This window comes from Sapajus apella, unplaced genomic scaffold, assembly GCF_009761245.1.
Source record: "Sapajus apella isolate SASKATOON/1434 unplaced genomic scaffold, GSC_monkey_1.0 scaffold15, whole genome shotgun sequence".
NCBI classification, from domain to species: domain Eukaryota; kingdom Metazoa; phylum Chordata; class Mammalia; order Primates; family Cebidae; genus Sapajus; species Sapajus apella.
In genome coordinates this window covers 2,669,021-2,675,020 of record NW_022436955.1, presented here as the reverse complement: position 1 = coordinate 2,675,020, position 6,000 = coordinate 2,669,021, and the positions used below count along the sequence as shown (strand labels likewise).

General features: G+C 47.5%; 1 protein-coding gene across 6 annotated transcripts in view; it reads left to right on the top strand.

The window, feature by feature from the left end:
• Positions 1-1,480: 1,480 nt before the first annotated feature.
• The window catches only part of CNOT1 (CCR4-NOT transcription complex subunit 1), a 91,137-nt gene continuing 86,617 nt past the window's right edge, over positions 1,481-6,000 (top strand). For all 6 annotated transcript variants that reach the window (XM_032284064.1, XM_032284071.1, XM_032284068.1 and 3 more), the window contains exon 1: positions 1,481-1,634. The gene's annotated coding sequence lies outside the window, so the exon portion shown is untranslated. The remainder of the gene's footprint in view (positions 1,635-6,000) is intronic.

Sequence of the window (6,000 nt, the reverse complement as noted above, 5' to 3'; positions counted from 1 at the left end):
TAGCTGACCCCTACGGTATCACCTTCTGTATCTTAAAAAAAAAAAAACCTTAGGGTGGGGTGTGGTGGTTCACACTTGTAATCTCAGCATTTTGGGAGGCCGAGGTGGGTGGATCTCAAGGTCAGGAGTTCGAGACCTGGCCTTTATGGTGAAACCCCGTCTCTACTAAAAATTGAAAAATTAACCAGGCATAGTGGCGCTCGCCTGTAGTCCCAGCTACTCCGGTGGATGAGGCAGAAGAATTGCTTGAACCCGGGAGGTAGAGGTTGCAGTGAGATGAGATCGTGCCACTGCACTGCAGCCTGGGCGACAGAGCGAGACTCAGTCTCAAAAAAAAAAAAATTCAGATGGTAAATTTCACGTTTTTTACCATAATTATTTTTTCAGTATTTGTTTTTGGCACAAGAGGTAATATGAGACAGATGGCCCGGAGATCACCTACTAAGCCTAGCCTGAGGACAAGGGTGAGCAGGGGGTAGGTTTTAATTTCAAAAGGTAATGGAGCTAACCAGTCAACACTTCCTCCCAGTCCTTTCTCTTTTGGGTACAGGTGAGTATAAAATCTTACCAACTATCATAGTTAACAAACAAACCATAGCAAAATATGTCTCTATGCTTTTTCTCTTGAGAGCAGAGGACATGGGTATCCTTTTTTAGACGGCTCCTAGGACTTAAGCCAGGAAGAACACTTGTGTCTCCTTCAATAGGCAGAACTAAAAGAGAAAATTCCCTTGACGAAAGCGAAGCAAGCGAGGACCAGGTGGCCACCTGGGTGACTACATCCCCCAGCATGCACTGCTTCTTCTAGGGCGCAGCCAGTGACGGAAGAAGACGCATTACTTCTGCGATAAGAACAGGATAGAGGAGCGCGACTACACCTCCCAGGATGCAAGGCGCCCCAACTCTAGTCACAATATGACTTGCTTTCTGGCTGTCGTTCCCCGCCAAAGGGACGCTAGGAGAGCGGAATGTTTCGGTTGGGACTCCCCGAAGTCTACTGGACCGTGACATTTCGAAAGAGGAAGGAAAGTGGAGGAAGGCTGTTTCACTGTAACTCAAAGTAGTTCCTGCACAAGGTGGCGAGGAGTTATGGGTCCTTTCCATAATTTATTGTTCCTCAAAGGCAATGCCAAGCCCCACTGGTCGCAGCCCTCGAGGGCAGGTGGGAAGTCCACGAAGCCCCAAATCGAAGTTATCAGCGTCTTTCTATTGGTCCTCTCCTCGAGCGCAGGCGCGAGGGCTCGGACTCCGGTCCCCTGGGCCTGGTGAGCGGCAATTGGCCACAGTCCGCGAAGTAGAAGTCCGGATTGGTAGTTGCTAGCAGGAGCCTGGTTTCTTCCTCGACTTCTGCAAGTGATAGAGTGTGATTGGTTTAAATCCGCGGGTACCTGTCGGTGATTGGGTGGGAGCCACAGGCGGGGCGCGGCCATTGGCTGGCGCTGGGACCATCCCTCCTCGGGCGGGCAGCGAATGATGAAATGGGAACGGGGAGGGGAAAGGCCGCGACGTGAGCGCGCGACCTCCGGCGCCATTTTGTCGAGAAACAAGCGGAGTTAACCGAAGAGGGGGTCGAGGAGAGCTGGAGTCGGGGACCCAGGAGTTTCCTGTGTCCAGCGCTGCCGGAGCCGCCTGAGGTGAGGCGGGCTGGCGTCAGGGGCTGGGGTAAGGTGGTGGTGTTAGCTTGGGGACGCCAGTGCCAGTGGGAGGAGGAACAGGGGTGGACCTGGGGCCATTGGAAGCGTTTCCCAGAGCTCCGGAGAGTGAGAGGCAGCCGGGACGGGCAAGTGAGGTGAGGCGGGAGAGGGCGGACTCTCTCTCCACGGCTCTCGGAGGCTTCGCGTTCTGAAGATGAGGCCAGCGAGAAGGCGCTAGGAAGCGGAGGGCAGAGCGCGGGTTGAGACCAGGGGTGGCCTCTGTCCCGGGCCTGGAGGCTCAGGGGGCGGCAGTGGCGGCAGTTCGTGTCGCTGGGCCTGGCTTCGAGCGAGTTGCACCCTCCTGAGACCCCCCACGACCTCCTGAACTACTCTGTCTCACTCTGCACTCGGATGGGTGCAGTGGGCATCGGCTCCCGAGGCCTAGGGCTTCGGGCGGGGTACGGTGTTTGGAGTTTTTGCACGTTTCCAGTTTTTTTCTGTGTGCTCTAAGCTGCCACTCTTCCCCCTCCTACGCCCCCTGCACATTGTCAAAGCTCCCCATGTTTCGGGTGTCCTCGGATGGGAAGGGCGGGCGGGAGCGAGCACTTCCTTATTACTTGCCACAGGTTTTGTTCCACTAGCGCGCCCGGGCGCTCACACTTTCTTTGAAGTCGGTCCCTACCTGCTCGGTCCGGTGTCTGCAATAGTGGCGGTCCTGCCCACACAGGACAAGTGTCCCGCTAGTGCGCTGAGCACTCATAGGCCTCAAGGCTGATGAGAGATCCGCTGCGGGTCTTGTAGAGGTACTTCAGGCCAAACACAAATAATATTTTTTTCAATACCACCCTCTGCAGAATTCACCCAACAGGGCTCACAGATACTAACTCCATAAGGAGTAAACTTCGTAGATTAAAAAAGAATGCTTGATATCTGTGCATTTGAAAATGTTGTATTTAAAATAAACTTTATGACAAACTTTTCCCCTGAAGTTAACGAAATGTCACATTTCTTAGGAGTGTAATAAATTAAAGGTAGTTTTCTTTCTGAAAACTGACTAACAATACCTAATCTCCCTGCCTATTTCTCGACAATATGATCGCCTGTGACTACTCGGATTTTTTTTAAGTCAGTAATTGAGTAAATATAATTAAACTTTTTGAAAAAATGCTGAACGTTTTCCTTATGACAGTCCGTTTGATAGGAATAAGGAATACATGGATTTAAAAACTGAGGGAGGGCAAGTAAAATATTAGGAAGAAGATCAAACAGATTAAGAACAAATTTTATTTTTCTAGAGGTATTTGGATTTAATACTTAAGTGGTCTGTGGTCCAGGTTTGTATTCCTACCCAGCAGAGGATTTTAGCTATTAAGAAGATAGGTGGTAACAGTTTAAATAATTATGTTTTAGGACACTGCAAATTGTTACCTTGTCTAAGGAGAAAACGCATTGATGATACATCGTTTCAGGTGGCTAGCTGTGCTTTGACTGAAATGATGGCATGTTGATAAAACTTGTTTGGAGAATTGGTCCCTTTTCAACAAGTATGGGTCCTCTGAGTCTTAGTGGAGATAAGTCTAGAATTGGTTGGGTGCCGTGGCTCATGCCTGTAATCCCAGCACTTTGGGAGGACAAGGTGGATGGATCACCTGAGGTCAGGAGTTGTAGAACAGCAAAATGGTGAAACTTCATCTCTACTAAAAATACAAAAATTACCTGGGTGTTGTGGCAGGCACCAGGAGGCTGAGGCAGGAGAATTGGTTAAACCCGCGAGGCGGAGGTTGTGGCCAGCTGAGATTGCACCACTGTACTCCAGTCTGGGTGAAAGAGTGAGACTCCCTCTCAAGAAAAAAAAAAGACTGGGCGTGATGGCTCACACCTGTAATCTCAGCACTTTGGGAGGCAGAGGCAGGCGGATCACCTGAGGTCAGGAGTTCAAGACTAGCCTGGCCAACATGGTAAAACCCTGTCTTGGAAAAAAAAAAAAGAACCCAGCACTGTGGCTTATGCCTGTAATCCCAGCACTTTGGGAGGGGGAGGGGTGGGAGCGGATCACGAGGTCAAGAGATCAAGACCGTCCTAGCCAACATGGTGAAACCCCCCTGTCTACTAAAAATACAAAAATTATCTGGGCCCGGTGGCTGCACTCCTGCTCCTGTAGTCCCAGCTACTCTGGAGGCTGAGGGAGGAGAATCGCTTGAACCCGGGAGATGGAGGTTGCAGTGAGCCAAGATCGAGCTACTGCACTCCAGCCTGGTGACAGAGTGAGACTACCACTTAAAAAAAAAAAAAAAAAAAAAAAAAAGTCTAGAATCAAGGCACAAAGACATACCTATTTGTAACAAAGTATTTCCTTTTCTTACCTAAGATTGTAATCTTAGAAGTTTTAAGGTAGGGTTTTGTGGCATGACGGTGGAAAGGAATTGAAATACGCTCTTCTTGGTTCCCAGCTTACCACCCTGGTTTCATTTTCTTTTTTTTTTTTTTATAGTTTCTGAATTTCTCCTGGGGATTTACATCCTGGTCTCTTTAACATAGATGCTGTCAGGCTAAGTAATATGACATCCTTATTTGGAGTCAAGTCATTTAAAAAAAAAAAAAAAAAAAAACTGGCCGGGCGCAGTGGCTCACGCTTGTAATCCCAGCACTTTGGGAGGCCGAGGCGGGTGGATCACGAGGTCAAGGGATCGAGACCATCCTGGTCAATATGGTGAAACCCCGTCTCTACTAAAAATACAAAAATTAGCTGGGCATGGTGGCACACGCCTGTAGTCCCAGCTACTGGGGAGGCTGAGGCAGGAGAATTGCTTGAACCCAGGAGACGGAGGTTGCAGTGAGCCGAGATCACGCCATTGCACTCCAGCCTGGGTAACAAGAGCGAAACTCTGTCTCAAAAAAAAAAAAAACTGTAAAAATGTTATGTTTTCAAAACATACTTTAAAGTCTAATTTCAGATTATCCTTGCATGTTACTTTTCCTGAGCATGTTTTTGGTTAGATTCTGATCTGGTTATAAGAAGCTTTCTTTTTAACCAGTTTAAATGTGTGAACTTGACTATTTCATTCTGTGAAGTAACAAGTCTTCAGTAGCTAGTGCCAGAGAATGGAATTTGTCCACAATAATTCTAATCGAATGCTGTCATATTTTGAGACTGTAATTTTTTGGCCTGGGCAAGTGGCCCAGGCCTGTATCCTACCTCTTTGGGAAGATGAGGGAGGAGGATGCTTGAGAATAGGCGTTAGAGACCAGCCTGGGCAACACAGTGAGACCCTGTTTTTACGAAATAGAGAACTAGATTTAAAATGAATTTTTTGTAAAATATTTGTTACCTATATATTGTTGCAAATTAACAAAAATAGTAGTCTGCCATTTTGAAATGCTGTATTTTGTGAACTTGGTATATCTTTCTTTTTTTTTTGAGATGCTCTGTTGCCCAGGCTGGAGTGCAATGGTGTGATCTTGGCTCACTGCAAACCCTTCTCCCAGGTTCAAGTGATTCTCCTGCCTCAGACTCCCAAGTAGCTGGATTACAGGTGTCTGCCACCATGGCCAGATAGTTTTTGTATTTTAAGTAGAGAAGAGGGTTCATCATGTTGGGTAGGCAGGTCTCGAACTCCTGACCTCAAGTCATCTGCCCACCTCCCAAAGTGCTGGGATTACAGGCATGAGCCACAGTGCCAAGCCTGAACTTGGTATATAGTTTTATAAAAAAAAAAAAAAAAAAGACTGTAGTCATATGTATTAGCTGAGGCATTTCTTTTCTTTTTTTTTTTTTTTTTTTTTTTTTTTTTTTTGAGACGGAGTTTCACTCATGTTACCCAGGCTGGAGTGCAGTGGCACGATCTCGGCTCACCGCAACCTCCGCTTCCTGGGTTCAGGCAATTCTCCTGCCTCAGCCTCCTGAGCAGCTGGGATTACAGGCACACACCACCATGCCCAGCTAATGTTTTGTATTTTTAGTAGAGACGGGGTTTCACCATGTTGACCAGGATGGTCTCGATCTCTTGACCTTGTGATCCACCCGCCTCGGCCTCCCAAAGTGCTGGGATTACAGGCTTGAGCCACCGCGCCCGGCGAGGCATTTCTTTAATGACCCTCAGACCAAACTAAACTTCCTGCTGTAAAGTTTCAAAATTGCATCCCATTGAGTGACTCTATATTTAGAAGAATCTACCAATTCCTTTTCTGTTTGCTCACAATTTTAAAGATGAATATTTGAAAGTTAAAAGGGGCTCAAAACCCTCTCCCCCCAGCCCAGCGTATAAATAGTGTGTTTTTTTTGTTTGTTTTTTTTTTGAGACAGGGTTTCACTCCAACTCCTGGGCTGGAGTTCAGTGGAACAATCACTGCTCACTGCAGCCTTGAT